This window comes from Pogona vitticeps, chromosome 1, assembly GCF_051106095.1.
Source record: "Pogona vitticeps strain Pit_001003342236 chromosome 1, PviZW2.1, whole genome shotgun sequence".
NCBI classification, from domain to species: Eukaryota; Metazoa; Chordata; class Lepidosauria; order Squamata; family Agamidae; genus Pogona; species Pogona vitticeps.
In genome coordinates, this window is record NC_135783.1 from 205,817,484 (window position 1) to 205,837,472 (window position 19,989).

Genomic DNA, 19,989 nt, shown 5'->3' on the forward strand with positions numbered 1-19,989 from the left:
TCTGAACTCCAGATGGGTTTGAAAAGCTGATTTCATGGCTTTGTGATAATGGCTCTCAGTTTTCGTGGACAGCAGAACTGCCCGGATGTTGGGCTCAGGGTGGTGTATCACCCGATAGCCAGGCCATTACTACTATATACAAACCCCCAAACATTACTTTCCAAAGGTCCCCCATAAATGAAATGATTTGGTAGTTCAATTCTGCTTTAAGGGGGCCTTTCTATTGTTGAGGGATGTGGGGGTGCTGCGGGCTAAACCGCAGAAGCCTCTGTGCTGCAAGGTCAGAAGACCTGCTGTCGTAAGATCAAATCCACGCGACGGAGTGAGCTCCCATCGCTTGTCCCAGCTCCTTCCCAACCTAGCAGTTCGAAAGCATGCAAAATGTGAGTAGATAAATAGGTACCACCATGGTGGGAAGGTAACAGCATTCTGTGTCTAGTCACGCTGGCCACGTGACCACGGAAACTGTCTTCGGACAAATGCTGGCTCTACGGCTTGGAGACAGAAATAAGCACCGCCCCCTAGAGTCAGACACAACTGGACAAATTGTCAAGGGGAACCTTTACCTTTACCTTTACCTTCTATTGCACATCCTGCAAACACACCTTGAATCCCCTGTGTTAAGAGAATACACATATTTCTTAATAAATGGTTGGAAACAGAGAAGATGACAGGTGTTCAGAACTTTGAGCTAGTTGCTGTCAGTTTTCATGGGCAGCAGAAGTGCCTACTTTCATGTTGTCTTTCCTCCAAAAGAGTTCAAGATGGTATAACACAGCCCTTGCTGCCCTTTATCCCCACAACAACCATGAGGGCAAGGTGAGGCTGAGAGAGAAAGAGTGGATCAAGGTCATCTAAAAAGCTTCATAGGTGACTGGGGATTAAAACAAGAATCTCCTACATCAGAGTCCAAGATACTAACCACTACACTACACTGGCTCAAAGAGATGTGTGGGGTGGAATTTACTTGGAGGAAAGGGTTTATTTACTTCTCCACTCCCCAAATCCTATTCTACGTGGAGGGGGGCAGTGTCAGTAGCTAGACTTACAATGTTTTATTTTTTTAAAGGAAGGATCTAATTATGGATTGTTTGCTCCTTTGGGTAGTTTGATCCTGAGGGATTTCATCCTTAAAGTTGTAAGCAAAACAAAATAAAAGTCCTTAGGTCTGCTATTGCAAGAAGCAGCTGAGTCGTGAAATGTAAAACACCACCAAAGATATTCTTCATTTTGATTTATCCATAAACCACCCTACAGTAATTTTGAGGGCTTCTGAACTGACCCTCGGAGATTAATGTTACTCATATTCTTTATATATTACCATGGAAGCACTCGCTGTTATGCAGTGCATTTTTAAAAATTGTTTCTCTCTCAAAAGACATCAATGTGACAAACCCAGACCTACTGGGATATGTCACACAGTTACACTAAGCTGCCACCAACCATTCCCTTTAAGAAGTCACACAGACCAGGGATGGATTTTTAAACAATAAAAAGAATAAGGTTTATTTTAAATACACACAGGGAAAAATAAACAATCAGGTGAATAAAATAAAGTAACGTGGCTTATTCTCACTCATACAAGCATACAGTTTGGTTCACCCAGAACCCTTAACTTGAAGCACAGACCCTGAACCTATCAGTTCTGGCTAACCAACAGACACCTGAACCTATCAGGTTGGTACTCTGACACACAGTAGTACCCTGTCTGACACACAGACTCCCACAACAGCTTCTTCTTCCCAGCTGCTGCTTCGTCACAACCCAGTGTCTCCCAGCATCTCTTAAACTCTCCACACACGCTTCACATATTTATACAGTACAGCCCCTCCTCCTGATGTCCCGCCTTCCACTCCCCATAGGATGGAACTTTCCCTCCAAACCCATGACAGACAGGTAACATCAGTGCTGTATGTAACACCTCCCCTCTTTATAAGTTGTTTTGTAGGGGGAAAGCTAACGTGCTTTTCACCAAAAAACAACCTGTATAAAATACACAACAACAGTTATACATACCATATTATACTTACTTATACTTACATTCTAAGTTAAACATTTACCATATACATTACATCAATTTACCTTTATTCATACAAACCAAATTCTAAACCAGGTACATTTTACTTTTTGTCATCATTATATACACATAGTCCATGTTCTTTCGCCGTCTTCATTCTTCAGGTCTTCTTGATAAGGCGTCAGCAACACAGTTCACTGACCCTCTGACCACCTTCACTTCAAAGTCATAGTCCTGTAGGTTTAAAGCCCACCTCATAAGTTTGCTATTGTGGGTTTTCATTGTCTTTGACCATTGCAATGGTGAATGGTCAGTACACAGAATAAAATGTCTTCCCCAGATGTAAGGCTTGGCCTTCTGGATCGCGTAGACTATGGCCAAACACTCCTTCTCCACGGTTGCCAAATGTCTCTCACCTTTTTGAAGTTTCCTACTCAGGTAGGACACTGGATGCTGGTCACCATTCTCATCCTCCTGGCACAGAACTGCTCCTACGCCGCTGTTAGACGCATCGGTGTAGATGATGAACTCCCGGTCGAAGTCTGGAGCACGCAGGACAGGATAGTTGATTAACGCCTCCTTCAACCTCTGGAACGCCGCCTCACAGTTGCTGGTCCACGGGATGCGGTCATCAGCCGTCTTCCTCGTCAGATCGGTCAGCGGAGCCGCAATCTCGCTAAACCTCGGGATGAACTTTCTGTAGTAGCCCACCAACCCAAGAAATGATTTGACTTTTTTCTTGGTGTTGGGTCTAGGCCAATCACGAACTGCTTCTATTTTGGCCTCCAGGGGTTTTATCACTCCTCCCCCTACCATGTGACCCAAGTATTTTATTTCTGGGCTACCCAGCTGACACTTGCTGGCCTTTACTGTTAGCCCTGCTGCACTTAACCTCTGCAGCACTAACTCCAGGTGTATCAGGTGATCTTCCCAGGTATTACTGAAGATCCCTATGTCGTCAATGTAGGCCACTGTAAAGTCACTGAGCCCTGCCAAGGTCTGGTCCATCAGCCTTTGGAATGTGGCTGGTGCATTTCTGAGACCAAAGCTCAGGACTCGAAACTCATAGAGACCAAAAGGGCTGCAAAAGGCAGTCTTTTCTTGATCCCTGGGATCAATTCTTAATTGCCAATATCCCTTTACCAGGTCCAATGATGAGATGAACCGACAACCCCCTATGGTTTCAATCAGGTTGTCTAGCCTGGGCATTGGGTAGGCATCAGGAGTGGTTACACGGTTTAATTTCCTGTAATCAACACAAAACCTAATGCTCCCATCAGGCTTGTCCACAAGGACTATCGGAGAGGACCAAGGACTAGAAGAGGGGACAATTATGTTCTCCCTCAGCATCTCGTCCAGCTCCTTCCGCACCTTGTCCCTATAGGGTCCCGTTACTCGGTATGGGGATTCTGCCTGCGGGGGTGCATCCCCTGTGTGGATCCGATGCATCACTCCCTTCACTATCCCCGGCTTGTTGGAAAACCCCTGTTGATATTTACTAAGCAGCATTTTTAGTTCTTGCTGCTGGTCTTGGGTGAGTGCAGGACTGATCTTTACCTCCTCTGGGTTGTATTTTACTTCCCCTCTACCCTCCCAGAAGGGTAATTCAGCTTCCTCACTCTCAGCTGCTTTTATCGCGAATAAAACCCTCTGTTCCCCTCTGTAGTAGGGTTTTAGGGCATTCACATGAACCACCTTCCTTGCTTGGTTCTCCTCCTGCTCTATTAGGTAGTTCAGGTCTGACATCTTGGAAATGACCCTATATGGTCCTGCCCATTTGAGCTGCAGTTTATTCTCTCTGCAGGGCCTAAGCCAAAGCACTTCCTCCCCTGGGTCAAAGTGCCTCTCTCTAGCTTTGTGGTCATACCATGTTTTCTGTCTGACCTTCTGAGCTTGCAGGTTTTCTGCTGCCAGCTCTAGATTTCTCCTTAGGTCATTCATCAAGGTGTCTATGTATGTTACAACGTCTTGTGGGTCATCCTGGGTGATCTGCTCCCAATTTTGTTTGATCAAATCAAGGGGCCCTTTCACCCCTAAGTGTGCAGCAACCATGTCAGAGTGACCCCTTTGTAAGATCATGGGGCGATACTTTTCAGGTACCACCAGCTTACTTCTGATCCCATCTCCCCCTTTTGAGATATTCCTCAGGGTTTCTCTATATAAAATCCCCTTTTTCTCCAGAAATCTCACTGGGGTTTCAGGTGTTAGCTGGGCGTCAGACACCTGTTCAAAACACTTTTGGAGAGTGGCGTCTGCCTTTTGCTCCTGTCCAAATCTGCTGTCTGTGGTTAAGGTTTCCACCACAGCTTCTGAACTCCCCTCTGCTTCCGTCTCTGGCTCATCATTACCCCCCTGAACTGTCCCTGTGGTGGCTTGTGAGCGTGTAATCACTAGCACCCGTTTCACATGTTCAGCCAGGTCATTTCCCACGAGCACGGCTGCTGGCAGAGTCGATGAAATCGCTAGCCGCCAATCTCCCCTCCAGCCTTGAAAGTTGACAGGTACCTCTGCTACTGGCAGAGAGATTACCTGCCCCTCAATCCCTGCCACCTTCATGCTCTCATTTGGGATTATAAACTCCCTAGGAATAATATCTGGATGGCACAGGGTTACCTGGGAACAAGTGTCCCGCAGCCCCCTATACTGACGGTCAAGTATTCCTACGTCCACCCCGGCTGTCTCAAACAACTGAGAATCTGTTTTCACCAGCAAGCAGCGCTTTACCTCCACAAGAGGACCATTTTCCTCAGCCTGATCAGCAGAGGTAGCTGTTCCAGACTGAGTAGTCATGGCAACAGGCTCCCTCTGTGACAATGAGCTTTGCTCCTTCTGGACACAGAACACAGCTTTTGGCTTGGTTCCACTAGCATTCTGAGGCACCATTCCTTTTAGCTGCTTTAATTTCTCACACTCTGAGATTAGATGGCCCTTTCCCTGACAGAAATAACATTTTCTGGTGTATTTTGATTCTCTCTCATCTTGTTTTGGTTTTCCCTCCAAAATCTGAGGTCTTGGTTTCATGTCTGAGGGCTTCCCTTCACCATGGGCCCCTCCCCCTTGCTGGCTTTTCCCTGGTCCCTGAGAGTACTTGCTGTAGGTTTCTTTGGGTTTACCCACAGATTTCCCCTCACCCAAGGGCTTTCTTATTTGGGAAATAAAATCTGCGATCTCTGCGGCTGCTGCCACAGATTTCGGTTTCCTTTCCCTCACCTGGAATTTCAATTCCCCATGCAGGACTGAATAGAACTGTTCCAGTGCTATCAAGTCTTTAAGCTGCTCATAGGTCTCTGTTCCTTCCTGCGATAGCCATTTCTCAAGCAGCCTCACCAATTGGGCCCCCACTTGGGTAAAAGTCTGTTCTGGTTTCTTGGTGAGGGACCTGAATCTTTGTCTTAGCTGCTCTGCATTTATCCCATGTCTGGCAAACACCAGTTTTTTAAACTCTGCAAAATCTTTCATCAGTTCCTCAGGCATCTCGGCATAAACCTCAGCCAGGCTACCACTGATTAAAGACCGCATGATGGTCATCTTCTCAGTTTCCCTCACTGAGAAGTCCACAAACGCTCTTTCCACTAAGGAAAAGAACACCTCAGGACAATCTCCCTTGTGGTACACAGGGAATTTCTTCAGGTCAGCTTTAGACAGTTGGCCTCCCTCAGAATCCCTATTATTATTATTGTTCTGATTCATCAGTTCCAATTTTTTTAATTCAAACGCCATTTTCTCTCTCTGCAATGTCAATTCAAATTGTCTCTGTTTCTCTCTTTCCCTTTCCTCCATTTCAATTTGCCTTTCCCTTTCCCTTTCCTCCACTTCAAATTGCCTCATCCTCAGTTCATGCTGTTGGGCTATGAGCAATTTTCTGAGTTCTGGGTTCTGCTCTCCTGTGCTGTCACCTTGCACTGAGCCAAATTCATCCTCAGAACCTTGGTCAATCTGGGGGTCTTTCACTTCACTCATGTCTGCTATCTGGCTTCGAGTCAAGGGCATAATCCCCCCTCAGAACAGGCTGCTTTAAAAAGTCAAGCCTCAAAATAAAACGACCACTTTTTTCCTTCTTGCCTCAGAACCAGCTTTCCCTAGGCTGCTGTTCTTCAGCACTAACTTGCAACAGTATCGAGTCAGAGCCTACCCCCCTCTGCTGGGCCTCTCAGCTGGCAAGCTAGCTCACTGTTACTACGCAGTTTTGCCTCAGCTTTTTCCCGCCAAAACTAGGCTACCTCAGAGCACCTTAATCTAAGTCTCCCCAGTTGGCACGTTCTTCTACTAGCGCACCTCCCCGTGAGGTACACCTAGAAGATTACCTACGCGCCTCAGACTGTCCCTGACTAGACCCCCCTTGCTCTGGGCACACTTGCCAAGGCTTTGCTGGACCGCTGGACAACTGGACCAGTCGTATCCCACACGCTGGACACCAATCAATGTGACAAACCCAGACCTACTGGGATATGTCACACAGTTACACTAAGCTGCCACCAACCATTCCCTTTAAGAAGTCACACAGACCAGGGATGGATTTTTAAACAATAAAAAGAATAAGGTTTATTTTAAATACACACAGGGAAAAATAAACAATCAGGTGAATAAAATAAAGTAACGTGGCTTATTCTCACTCATACAAGCATACAGTTTGGTTCACCCAGAACCCTTAACTTGAAGCACAGACCCTGAACCTATCAGTTCTGGCTAACCAACAGACACCTGAACCTATCAGGTTGGTACTCTGACACACAGTAGTACCCTGTCTGACACACAGACTCCCACAACAGCTTCTTCTTCCCAGCTGCTGCTTCGTCACAACCCAGTGTCTCCCAGCATCTCTTAAACTCTCCACACACGCTTCACATATTTATACAGTACAGCCCCTCCTCCTGATGTCCCGCCTTCCACTCCCCATAGGATGGAACTTTCCCTCCAAACCCATGACAGACAGGTAACATCAGTGCTGTATGTAACAATCACCTCTTGAGATACCAAAGGAAATGGACATGCACACATTTCTAAAGAGCCCAGAATGCTTTAACATACAACAAGGTCATTCTTTAAGAAAAGAAACTATATAAAATCTGCATAATGAGCCATGAAATTATTAATAATAACATTCAGTAAAAGAGAGATGTGATGGGTTTTCCCCCCTGATATTTCCCCCCTCATATTAGAATACATTTTCTTTGTGAGAACGTTAGTGAAAGCAGGAAAAAAACCAACATACAGTAAAATAAATTAATGGGTTCCCAGAGCAATGTGGATGACATCATAGAGAACTGGAAAAAAGATTAGAGTATTTCTTCTCTAATGAAAATAGTTCAAAATTCAGATTGATCAACCTAGAGGTGTTCAAACCAATAAGCACTTTGGCATTTGAAGCAGATGAAATTAAGACCAGGAATGAAGAAAGTCAATAAGATGCTTTAGATTTTGACAACTTCCCAGGACGACATTCACATATCAAAATTCACTGCTGTTAAATATTTAACTTCCCTTCAATATATAATCCTTTAGTTCAGTATTTTCTTACTGCTGTTACATTAATAAACTAGAAACAGAATACAAGGACTCAGGACTCTTGATGACTATTTGTGAATTAAGGATTTTCAGAAATTATCATGCAGTGTTTCAGATGCATGTTTCTAATGTACAGATTAAACTAAAGAGAGTCTCACATTCGGAACCTGCAGAAATGAAAAGCAAAGGGTGTTTTAAACAAGATTCAACTCCAGAATGTACCACTGACTGATATACGTCAGAACAGCTTCAGCAGGCAAATATGCCATAGCATTATGAAGCTAGAAATTATTGGCTGAAGTCCTGTTGCTTAGTGTAGTAAACTGCAGTAGAGGAAGCCCACTGAATCAATACAGATCTGGTGTGTTATGTTGCACATAAGTTCCATTGATTCAAATGGGCCTACTCTCACTGGCTTACTTTAGTGCAGTAAGTCACAACTAGAGTAGGCCCATTTGAATCAGTGGATCAGTCCCCATTGAGTTAAGAAGCCTACTCTAGTGTACATTACCATGCTAAGCAACAGGACTTCGCTGTATCAAATTGGGGGGGCTACAAATAAGAAACACCAGAGAAAGGGAACCTCCATCTCTGGGATCTGATCTGGCCCGCAAAGGCTCTGCATCACTCTAGCACGGCATGTTCTATTCTTATCTAGTGCAATTTATTACACTTTGACCGGAGATTAGAATAAATGATAAACAGCTATTTAATCCTGAAGGTTTTTGCAATGAAATGAATTCTGATTTGCACTGAAGGGTGTTTTCACATAGACCAAAAGCTCTGGTTTTCTAGAATGGCAAAGCTTTCCATGGAATGGGATCTCATTCTACTGACAGGCAATGTTTTGCACGGAACTGAAGCTGAATGGCCAAGACTTTCTGTTGGCTATCTAGGAGCTCAGGTTTGTTAGGTTTTGCATGCCATAGCGCTGTTGCATGGTGGCAAACCGGAATGATTCACACGGCCCCACTCATTTCACTGTTTGTTCTGCCTCGTTTCCTTAACCCCACCCATGGCCACAAGGCAGCCCCTGGGACTCTTCCCAAATTGGAACTCAGCCCATGGGCTAGAAAGCATTTTGTGACCTTGCTATCCACTTATCTGGGAGTAAGTCCCAGTGAGCTCAATTAGGTTTGCCTCTGAGTAGAAATGGATGGAACTGCGCTGTAAAGGTCTTTCTAAATATCTGGTTTCTGGATTTGGTTTATGTTTGTTTGGAGGTAAGCTCCAGTGGTAGCCCAACTATTCAGTAATACTGTAGTTGCTTCATAATAAAACTAAAGCTGCGGTCAAATTTAGGGTTTCCAGTAAACACAGCAGGATCTCCCAGTAGATACAAACTGGATTGCATCGGACAGAATCAAAATTCTATGAGTACTGGGCAGGAGGGTTGTGAAAGGCATTAGAATGTGTATTATTGTTATTACTACTACTATTAGTTAGTTACCTAGTTAGTTAATTATTTTTACCCCGCTTTTCTCCTTAAAAGGACCCAAGCTGGTTTATCTTATTAAAAAGACAATATTAAAGCTAACAACAGTGAGTATGTAAACACTAAAAATGGTCAAAGAAATACTATACAAAACAACAACAACAACAACACACACACGTAAGCAACAGCAAAACACATTCAAAGCAGTAAAGTACAACAATCCATTAAAAAATTCCACTCAGGCAGCCAGTCACTCAGGGAAAGCTTGCCTGAAGAGAAAAGTCCTTGCCTGCTTGCAGAAGGACAGCAAAGATGGGGCCAGCCTGGCTTCCTGTGGGAGGGAGTTCCAAAGTTTGGGAGCAGCCACAGAGAAGGCCCTCTCCCTTGAACCCACCAAACCTGATGATCTTAAACACTCAAGCAGACTCATAAAGGGAGACGCGGTCCTTGAGATACCTTGGGACCATGCCATTTAGGGCTTTATAGGTTAGAGCCAACACCTTGAATTCAGCCCAGAAACAGATTGTCAACCAGTGGAGCTGTTGTAACAGGGGGATTATGTGATTCCCTGTTCCAACCAGCAATCTGGTTGCTGCATTTGGGACCCACCAAAGTTTCCAGACAATTTCCATCAGCAGCCTCACGTAGAGCGAATTATAGTAATGGGATATAACTGCATGGTATGTGTCACCGTGGCCAGATCAGATCTCACCAGGAATGAGTGCAGCTTTCACAGTAATAGTTTTAACTGTGCAAAGGCACTCCTGGCCACTGCTGAAACCTGGGCATCCAGGCTCAGAGGTGAATCCAGGAACACTCCCCAGCTGCATCCTTGTGTTGTCAGAAGGAGTGCAACCCCATCCAGCACAGGCTGCATCCTATTCCCTCACTTGCCTTTCTACTGACCAGGAGCACCTCTGCCTTGTCTGGATTAAGTTTCAGTTTATTCATCCTAATTCGGTCCATTGTTGATGTCAAACACTGATCTAGAACTAAAATAGCCTCCTTGGATTTAGATGGAAAGGAGAGACAGAGTCGGGCACCATCCACGTACTCGTGACTCCAAACCCCCAAACTCTGGACAACTGCTCCCTGAGGTGTTAAATAGCAGAAGGGACAAAACAGCACCCTGAGGGACTCCACAAGCCAATGGCCAGGGTGTTGAACAAGAGACCCCCAGCACCACCCTCTGGGTTCCCCCGTCCAGGAAGGGTCAGAGCCCCTGCAAAACAGTGCTTCCCAGTCCCATGATGAGATGACCTAGAAGGATGCCATGGTCAATGGTATCAAAAGCCACTGAGAGGTCCAGCAGAACCAACCACACTCTCCCTGTCCAGTTCCCTGTGTAGGTCATCCACCAAGGCAACCCAAAGCAGCCTCTTTCCCATAATTAGGCCTGCAGCCAGACTGAAATAGATCTTGATAATCCATCTCATCCAGGAGCCCCTGAATCTGACAAGCCACAACCCTGCTCTAGCATCTTGCTCACAAATGGGATATTAGAGACTGGGTGGCAATTACTGAGCATCATGGGATCCAAGGAGGCCTTTTCAACAGTGGTCTTCCTACAGCCTCCTTTAAGCATGCTGGGATCCTACCCTGTTGCAAGGAGGCATTCGGCACACCTCCCACCCGCTTGACCAGTCCCTTTCTGGCAGCTTTTATAGGCCAGGAAGGGCAAGGGTCTAGCAGGCATGTGGTAGCCTTCACCTCTTCAGAGGTCCTGTCCACATCCTTGCGCTGCAGAAACTGAATCTCATCCATTAACACTGAGCAAGCAGGGGCCATATAGGCACTGGACTTGAATCAACTTAGCATCCAAGTCAGAGCGGATCCAAGACATTTTGCTGGCAAAGTGTTGTGCAAATTTTTCACAGTGAGCTGCAGTGTGGTCTGCCTTCTCTTCCTTCGGGCCATGTAATACTATTACTACTACTATTATCACTTCTGAGATACACAGTAAAAGGCTTCAACTTTTATATTCTAGCTCATTCAAATTGCCTCCTTCAAATGTAGTGAGACAGATTACAAATAGTCTAGTCCCCCAATCGTCCATTCTGCCAAGTATGTTCTTCTGTACTGATGCGAGGACCTTAGGCTTTCTGGTTGACTTGTGCTGAGAAAGAATGTTGGACTTTGTGGCCAACATTCAATTGAAGCCCTTGTGAAACAAGAGCCAGTAGGGCAGCATTACCAAACTTGGTTAAAGCCTGCCTGTAATGCAGCTTTGGAGCTCAAGGCTCTTTTTTGGGGATAGTGAGCCATAGACTAAAGAAAGTGGATGCTGACGGAGTTTTGCTGTACCCAAAGAGTCACTGCTTATGCATGATGATAAGGGACTAGACTATAAAGACCTTGGTAACCAGCAGGGTTGTTAGGTCAGCAGCATCCTTTCCGTGACCTTTCAGGGGCAAAGCCTAAGACTAGGGAGAGACTGTTGTAATGCCAAATGATGGGGCTTTTCTGATGTTACAGAGGTGGGCTTTAGTGATCTCAAGGAGTCAGGGCAAGCAAAAGATTGGAGAGGGACCAGAAATGCTTATCGGCCAGCTGGTTGTGGACAGGGGACCAAGAGGAAACCAGGTAAATGGGTCTAGGGTTCAGGTTTAACCCAGCAAGCCAGGCAATATGGTAACTCAGTGTTGGGGGAAACATGTTACATTTTGGCATGTGGTCAAGTGACACAGTGCGGCTAGTAGCAGTCGCATTTGCCAGCGTTCCTACGAATGCTTGCACCCCATTGTGCTTTACCTACAGCACACAAAAACATGGGAATTTCCTCCAGGCTCTGCCATGGTGCCACCAGGACTATTGGAACAAAAAGGCCCCTTCCATTCTCTGCCTTGCTCCCAGTGACACAAGGAGCTTGAGCGTATGCACCCGCCGACCACCTGAGCAACCTCTCCTCTCACTCCTTCTTTTCAGAGGTGTTGAACCCTTGTGCCAGCTGGGGGCTGACGTAGATGAGTGCCCAAGCTATAAAGGACTCTCACACATGAATAAGACCTTTCCCTGCTTCTAGGGCCATTCACCTTGAGATTTCTCTCGTCTTCCCTCTTCTAGGAGAACTTGAGTCCAGCAATCCTTCGAGACACTAGCAATGCGAATGAGCCATGGTTGGCCTCCTCACATCTGCGGATGGATGCCTTTAATTTGATGCCAGTGGGAGAAGTGTTTTCCCCAAATGTCCTTGGCTGCACCATGGATGGGTGAGTGGGGCACAGCTAGGGAGCAAAGGGATTAAAATATGCTGAAGTCCGAACCCATGTGGCAGAACAGTGGCAACGTCCTGGAAGAAAGGGCTGTGTGTTCCAGGCAGTCTCTTCTGTGCCCACTCAAGTAAACCTATTGCCGTCCACTGAGGTGGAGAATGCTACCCCATCGCTAAAACGGAAGTAAAATCCAACTGCCAGCCTGGTGAGCTTCAGCCCATGTAATGTGGGCTGTGGGATATGACATCTTGTTCTATGACTCCCCCATTAAAATGTCTTGGCCCAGTGCTGGGATGCCTGACATAAGCAGCACATAGCCCCCCCTGAGTCATCTCCCTTGTTTGGCCCATGAATCAACCATGATGCCTGACTATGCCAATAAGAAAACTGCAAAAGCAAACAAAACAACAACAAGCAGTTCCCACATTCTCTGAAAATGTTAAGTACACACACCATCCTGCGTTATAGGCCCAAAGTCACCATGCCGAAATAATGTTGTGCTGCTTCCAAGACAGTGTCTCCCTCCCTCTCAGATCATTGCAGCAGTGAAGAGAGAATTCAGCCTTCTGTCTGTCATTACGGGGAGAGTTATATTGCTTCCTTCAGGCAACTCGACTAACTAGCATGTCATTAGTCAAGGGTCATGGTATGTCGGTATGTGCCATAAATCACTTCTGATTTGTGGCAACCCTAATGGGGTTTTCAGGATATGAGAGATGTTTATCCCTGTTCCCTGCTCCCAGTGAATTTCCATGGCTGACTGGGGAAACCCAGCCCTCCTAAATTGGGTGAGTCCTAGACCAACACCCTATCCACTATGCTACACTGGTTTTCAGGAAAGCCCCTGGCTCCCAGCCTTATCTTTGTTGCACTTATATTCTATTTTCTAGGAGGGGAGGGTGTTCTACGAGAGTTGGGGGTCTTCTCTTTGTCTCCCCTTGTGTGTCCTTCCTGTCTGTCTACTTTACTAAGATGTGTTAAGCAGAGAGGGGGAAAATAAGTAAATAACCCCCAATTGCCATTACAGATACTACAATAATACCCAGAAATTTCAGATTGCAGAGCAGGCACCTACTAAGAACAGCAATTCCATGCCTTCTATTTTAAACAACAACAAAAAAACCCCACCTCAATTAATCTAACATTACTTTTCTAGCTGTCAGGAAGCAAGGAAGGAGAAAGCTTGTCTGATGGCATTCTGTGCTGTGCCTCTTTTGTTCTCAAATACATATATTTGAAACTGGTTGGATTGATGAATTGTTCTTTTGTTCAGCAAACATATCAGCCCTCAGAAGCAAAAGCCACATGGTAGCTTCTTTGGTATGAGAAATAACTCACATAGTAGCAAAAAAATATGGACAAACTTTAACCATAATAAGTTTTCTACTTCTTACAGAGAGAGTTCCCAAACAGGAAGGATCCATAAAAATTATATATACCAGTCCTAAGGCCATGCAGACTCTATGCCAGGAAATGTTTTACTCACCGAATGTCCCCCTTCTCACACAGCTGTTCAAAGGCAGAATAATATTACTTAACATTTATACAGCACTCTAACGTGCTTAAAGTGATTCATGTGCATTCTCAAATTGCAATTCTTACACCAGATCCTGCAGATGGAGACACTGAGGATCAAACTGAACATTCAGGTGAATACGCCTTGCCTAAAACTCACCCAATTTTCCTCTCCCCCCCCACCCAGTTTCCTCACAGATACTGTACCAGGCTCAGCAATCAAACTTGCAAATTATGCCCATGTTTTCTTTCCAGTGACCAATCAAAAAGCATTCATGAATGCAAGATCTGGAGGTGTGGAAAAGCATGTGATATAACAAACAGATGCCTTTCACTTTTCATTGAAATTCAACTTCTAAGCGAGAGCTATGTGCATTGTCTAGTTTAATCCTGAGGCCAAAGATAGATTGCCCAAAGTCCCCTAATAATTTCCCAAGCTGGAAATGTCCTGATTTGGACTTTTCTCTCAGGTTGCAATTCTTTAAAAACATACATGGGAAATAAGCCTTACTGAGCACTGTGGGAGTTGTTTCTCACCAGAAATGCAGATAATTCCTTTATTAGCTACTATGCTACATTAACTCTTGATTATCTCATACTAAAGAAGAGGGGTTGGAGATAAACTTTAGCTTATGCACATTTTGGGTTATAGTTCCTGCACAATTCCTTATCACTGGCCATGCCGGCTGCGGTATCTGGGAAATGGAGTCAAAAATATCTGGAAGGTCAACAGATCTTTAAAAATTATTATTTAAATTCAATTAAAACATCAACATACAAAAAACAAAAACAGAGCAAGAAAGAAGAAAAGAACAGAAAAAAGAGGAAAAACCCAAAGATTAAAAGAAGAAGAAGAAATCCTTCTGCTAAACTAATCCCTCCCCCCTTTAGAGTCGGAGACTCCAGCCTCGTTAACCCTCCGCTCTCCCCAGTTTGGTTTCCAGTGTGTACTAAATAAACATAGATATGTAGTGAAATTTGCCTTACACTCCTGTCTTCCTCTGGGCCCAAGAATATATTAGTTCCCAGCTTTGTTTTACATAGTCTCTTGGTTGTTCCCGTAGTGCTTCTGATAGTGTGTCCAGTTCTGCTGTATCCCATAGCTTCTTTAACAACTCTTCCATCGTTGGGGTCTCCTCGCTTTTCCATTTTTGGGCCCAGAGTAGTCTAGCTCTGTGAGTATATACATTAAACAGTGCTTCATTTTATTATCATTAATTCCTGGCATGACATTCAATAATGCAGTTTCAGGTTTTATATCTAATTTCTGCTGGGTAATTTCTTTCACTATTTCCCATACCTGTGCCCAGTAATTTTTGACTTTTTCGCATGTCCACCACATATGATAATAAGTTCCTGCATTTTTTTTACACTTCCAACATATATTGCTGTTACCCTGTGAGATTTTTGCTAGTCTTACAGGTGTATAGTGCCATCTATAAAACATTTCCAGGATATTTTCTCTTTTGCTGGTTTGATCATCTTATAACTTTCTTTCCACATCTTAGTCCAATCATCAAGACCTATGTTGTATCCAAAAATTTTGCTCATTTTACCTTCATCTCTTTCACCCTCTCATCCTCTAAATCATATTCTAATAAATATGTATACATTTTAAAATTATTTTTTCATCAGTATATATCCACAGTCTGTCCACCTGTACTTTGCCCTCAAAGAAACCCACAGTCCTATCTTTTTTGTATCTTGATTCTAATTTTACCATTGACCACCAATCAACAGCTACACCCAGTTTTTCCTGGAAGGTCAACAGTTCTCATTGTGGAAGTAAAAAAAGAGCTCATATTAGAAAAAATATATGGTATGGTTCTGAAGCATAAGAAAGGAAGTGAGGGCAACTACTTTCATTTAGTCATGTCTGACTCTTTGTGAACCTATGGACCAGAGCACGCCAGGCCCTCCTATCTTCCACTGCCTCCCAGAGTTGTGTCAAATTCATTTTGGTTGCTTCGATGACACTGTCCAACCATCTCATCCTCTGTTGTCCCCTTCTCCTCTTGCCGTCACACTTTCCTAACATCAAGGTCGTTTCCAAGGACTCTTCTCTTCTCATGAGATGGCCAAAGTACTGGAGCCTCAGCTTCAGGATCTGTCCTTCCAGTGAGCACTCAGGCTTGATTTCCTTTAGAATTGATAGGTTTGTTCTCCTTGCAGTCCAGGGAAGTCTCCAGAGCCTCCTCCAGCACCACAATTCAAAAGCATCAATTCTTCGGCAGTCCAGCTCTCATTTCCATACATCACTACAGGGAAAACCATAGCTTTGACTATGCAGACTTTTGTTGGCAAGGTGATGTCTCTGCTTTTTAAGATGCTGTCAAGGTTTGTCATCGCTTTCCTCCCAAGAAGCAGGCCTCTTTCAATTTCGGGGCTGCTGTCTCCATCTGCAGTGATCATGGAGCCCAAGAAAGTAAAATCTGTCACTGCCTCCATATCTTCCCCTTCTATTTGCCAGGAGGTGATGGGACCAGTGGCCATGATCTTAGTTTTTTTTTGATGTTGAGCTTCAGACCATTTTTTGCACTCTCCTCTTTCACCCTCATTACAAGATTCCTTAATTCCTCCTCACTTTCTGCCATCAGAGTGGTATCATCTGCATATCGGAGGTTGTTGATACTTCTTCCGGCAATCTTGATTCCGTTTCGGGATTCCTCCAGTCCAGCCTTTCGCATGATGTATTCTGCATACAAGTTGAATAAGCAGGGAGACAATATACAGCCTTGTCATACTCCTTTCCCAATTTTGAACCAATCAATTGTTCCATATCCAGTTCTAACTGTTGCTTCCTGTCCCACATATAGGTTTCTCAGGAGACAGATAAAGTGGTGAGGCACTCCCATTTCTTTAAGGACTTGCCATAGTTTGCTGTGGTCAACACAGTCAAAGGCTTTTGTATAGTCAATGAAGCAGAAGTAGATGTTTTTCTGGAACTCTCTGGCTTTCTCTATAATCCAGCACATGTTAGCAGTTTGGTCTCTAGTTCCTCTGCCCCTTTGAAATCCAGCTTGTACTTCTGGGAGTTCTCGGTCCACATACTGCTGAAGCCTACCTTGGGGGATTTTGAGCATAACCTTGCTAGCGTGTGAAATGAGTGCAATTGTACGGTAGTTGGAGCATTCTTTGGCACTGCCCTTCTTTGGGACTGGGATGTAGACTGATCTTTTCCAATCCTCTGGCCACTGCTGAGTTTTCCAAACTTGCTGGCATATTGAATGTAGCACCTTAACAGCATCATCTTTTAAGATTTTAAATAGTTCAACTGGAATGCCATCACCTCCACTGGCCTTGTTGTTAGCCAGGCTTTCTAAGGCACACTTGACTTCACTCTCCAGGATGTCTGGCTCAGCAACCACATTCTCTGGGTTGTCCAGGATATCCAAATCTTCTTGTATAATTCCTCTGTGTATTCTTGCCCCCTCTTCTTGATGTCTTCTACTTCTGTTAGGTCCCTCCCATTTTTGTCCTTTATCATGTCCATCTTTGCACAAAATGTTCCTCGAATATCTCCAGTTTTCCTGAACATATCTCTGGTTTTTCCTTTTCTATTATTTCCCTCTATTTCTTTACATTGTTCATTTAAGAAGGCCCTCTTGTCTCTCCTTGCTATTCTTTGGAAGTCTGCATTCAATTTTCTGTAGCCTCCCGATCTCCCTTGCATTTTCTTTCCCTTCTCTTCTCCGCTATTTCTAAGGCCTCGTTGGACAGTCACTTTGCTTTCTTGCATTTCTTTTTCTTTGGGATGGTTTTTGATGCTGCCTCCTGTACAATGTTATGAGCCTCTATCCAAAGTTCTTCAGGCATTCTGTCCACCAACTCGAGTTCCTTAAATCTGTTCTTCACTTCCACTGTATATTCATAAGGGATTTGGTTTAGATTATACCTGACTAGCCCAGTAGTTTTTCGTACTCTCTTCAGTTTAAGCTTGAATTTTGCTATGAGAAGCTGATGATCAGAGCCACAGTCAGCTCCAGGTCTTGGTTTTGCTGACTGTATTGAGCTTCTCCATCTTTGGCTGCAGAGAATATAATCAATCTGATTTCAGTATTGTCCATCTGGTGATTTCCATGTGTAGAGTCACCTCTTGTGTTGTTGGAAAAGAGTGTTTGTGATGACCAGCTTGACAAAACTCTATTAGCCTTTGCCCTGCTTCGTTTTGAACTCCAAGGCCAAACTTCCCTGTTGTTCCTTTTATCTCTTGAATCCCTACTTTAGCATCCCAATCCCCTAGAATGAGAAGAACATCTTTCTTTGTTGTCAGTTCTAGCAGGTGTTGTAAATCTTCATAAAATTGGTCAGTTTCATCATCTTCAGCATTGGTGGTTGGTGCATAAACTTAGATTACTGTGATGTTGAAAGGTCTGCCTTGGATTCGTATTGACATAATTCTTTCATTTTTGAGATTATATCCCATTACAGGTTTTCCCACTCTTTTGTTGACTATGAGGGCTACTCCATTACTTCTACAGGATTCTTGCCCACATTAGTAGATATGATATTCATCTGAATTCGCCCATTCCTGTCCATTTTAGTTCACTGACGCCCAGGATGTCGATGTTTATTGTTGCCATCTCCTGTTTGACCACATCCAACTTCCCAAGGTTCATAGATCTTACATTCCAGGTTCCTATGCAGTATTTTTCTTTGCAGCATTGGACTTTCCTTTCAATTCCAGGCGCGTCCACAGCTGAGCGTCCTTTCGGCTTTGGCCCAACCACTTCATTAGCTGTGGAGCTACTTGTACTTGTCCTCCGCTCTTCCTCAGTAGCATGTTGGACACCTTTTGACCTGAGGGGCCCATCTTCCAGCGTCATATCTTTTAGCCTTTTGTTTCTGATCATGGGGTGTTCTTGGCAAAGATACTGGAGTGGCATTGACAATTCCTGCTCCAGGTGGATCGCGTTTAGTCGGAACTCCTCACTATGTCCTGTCCGTCTTGGGTATCCCTGCACGGCATAGCCCATAGCTTCTCTGAGTTACTCAAGCCACTTCGCCACGACAAGGCAGCAATCCATGAATATATGGTATGAAAAATATATGGTATGGCTCTGAAGCATAAGAAAGGAAATGAGGGGAACTACTTCATCTCATTAAAGAAGAGCAATAATTCAAGCACCTGGATGCCTCAGAACCATAAAATATTTGTACAATTATTTGGCTGGATTTTAAAATAGCACGTGCACCCTCATGCCCCTCTTGAAACTCGCAAAGTCATGTGTTTATTTCTCTTAACATATTTGAAAAGCTTGGTATCCTCTTGCTTCTCTTATTCTGGTTCCCTTGTGATCTTTCTGCAAGATGTTCCACCTAGACCTTTTGTCGTTTGTGGAATAGTTCCCTCCTTTTGCAGTTTTTGGATTTAGGGACTCTAATGATAACTCTTTACTCTTTGAAAGCAACTTTCTGAGCTCTGACTATAGTTCCTCAATGGCCTTGCCAGGGTCTCCACAGCTTGCTAGGAAAGAGAGGGATAGGCCATGACAGAAAGAACAAGAGGGAGAGAAGAAAGAAGAGGGGTAAGAAGTATGAGTTCTAAGTGAAGTCAGATAAATGGCAATCTCTCCCCCACCAACCATTTCAAGAAAAAAAAATTCTCAGCTGAAAAAGTCAGAATGTTGCACCCTGCTTTTGTCACTGTGTGGGTGGGATGGGGGGTGGTGGAATATTTTCAGGAATCTTGGAAATGGATTTCAGCTCAATGCGCACTCCAGAGAATGAGAGTCAGCCACGTTATACTCTTACAGATGGCTTCATTCCACTCTGATGTTCTGGGAGAGAAAAATACAATTCCTCCTCCACAGAGATGGGGCTTTTACTTTCCAGGACCAGAGTTCTCACTGACCACATTGGCTGATGTACTTTTTTGAAGCTGTACTTTTTTGTTTTAAAGTGAACTTTTTCCATCTGTGCTCTGCCTTTCCAGACACAGCCATTTCTGAAGACTGCATCTAATGGACTAAGTGTAGCTTTTCTACGTACTGCAGTATCAAAGACTCTTATTAGCAGGCTGTCCTGCCTTGGAAAGTACCAATTTCTGGATCCTTTTGAGTTGGCACTTAACAGCACAAGATGCTAATGACATCTACTCACCTTTCTGCTCTTATCAATCACTCACATCTTCCTTCTGAGGTTTAGTGACATGCTCCGGAAAACCAGGCTGAGCCTCTTTAGCCTTCCTTGTGTGTAATATAAGAATATGAGAAAAGCCTGCTGGATCAGAGTGAAGGCCTCCATAGTCTATCATTCTGTTCGCACAATGGCCAGCCTGTTGCCTGTAGGAGAGCCCAGAATGA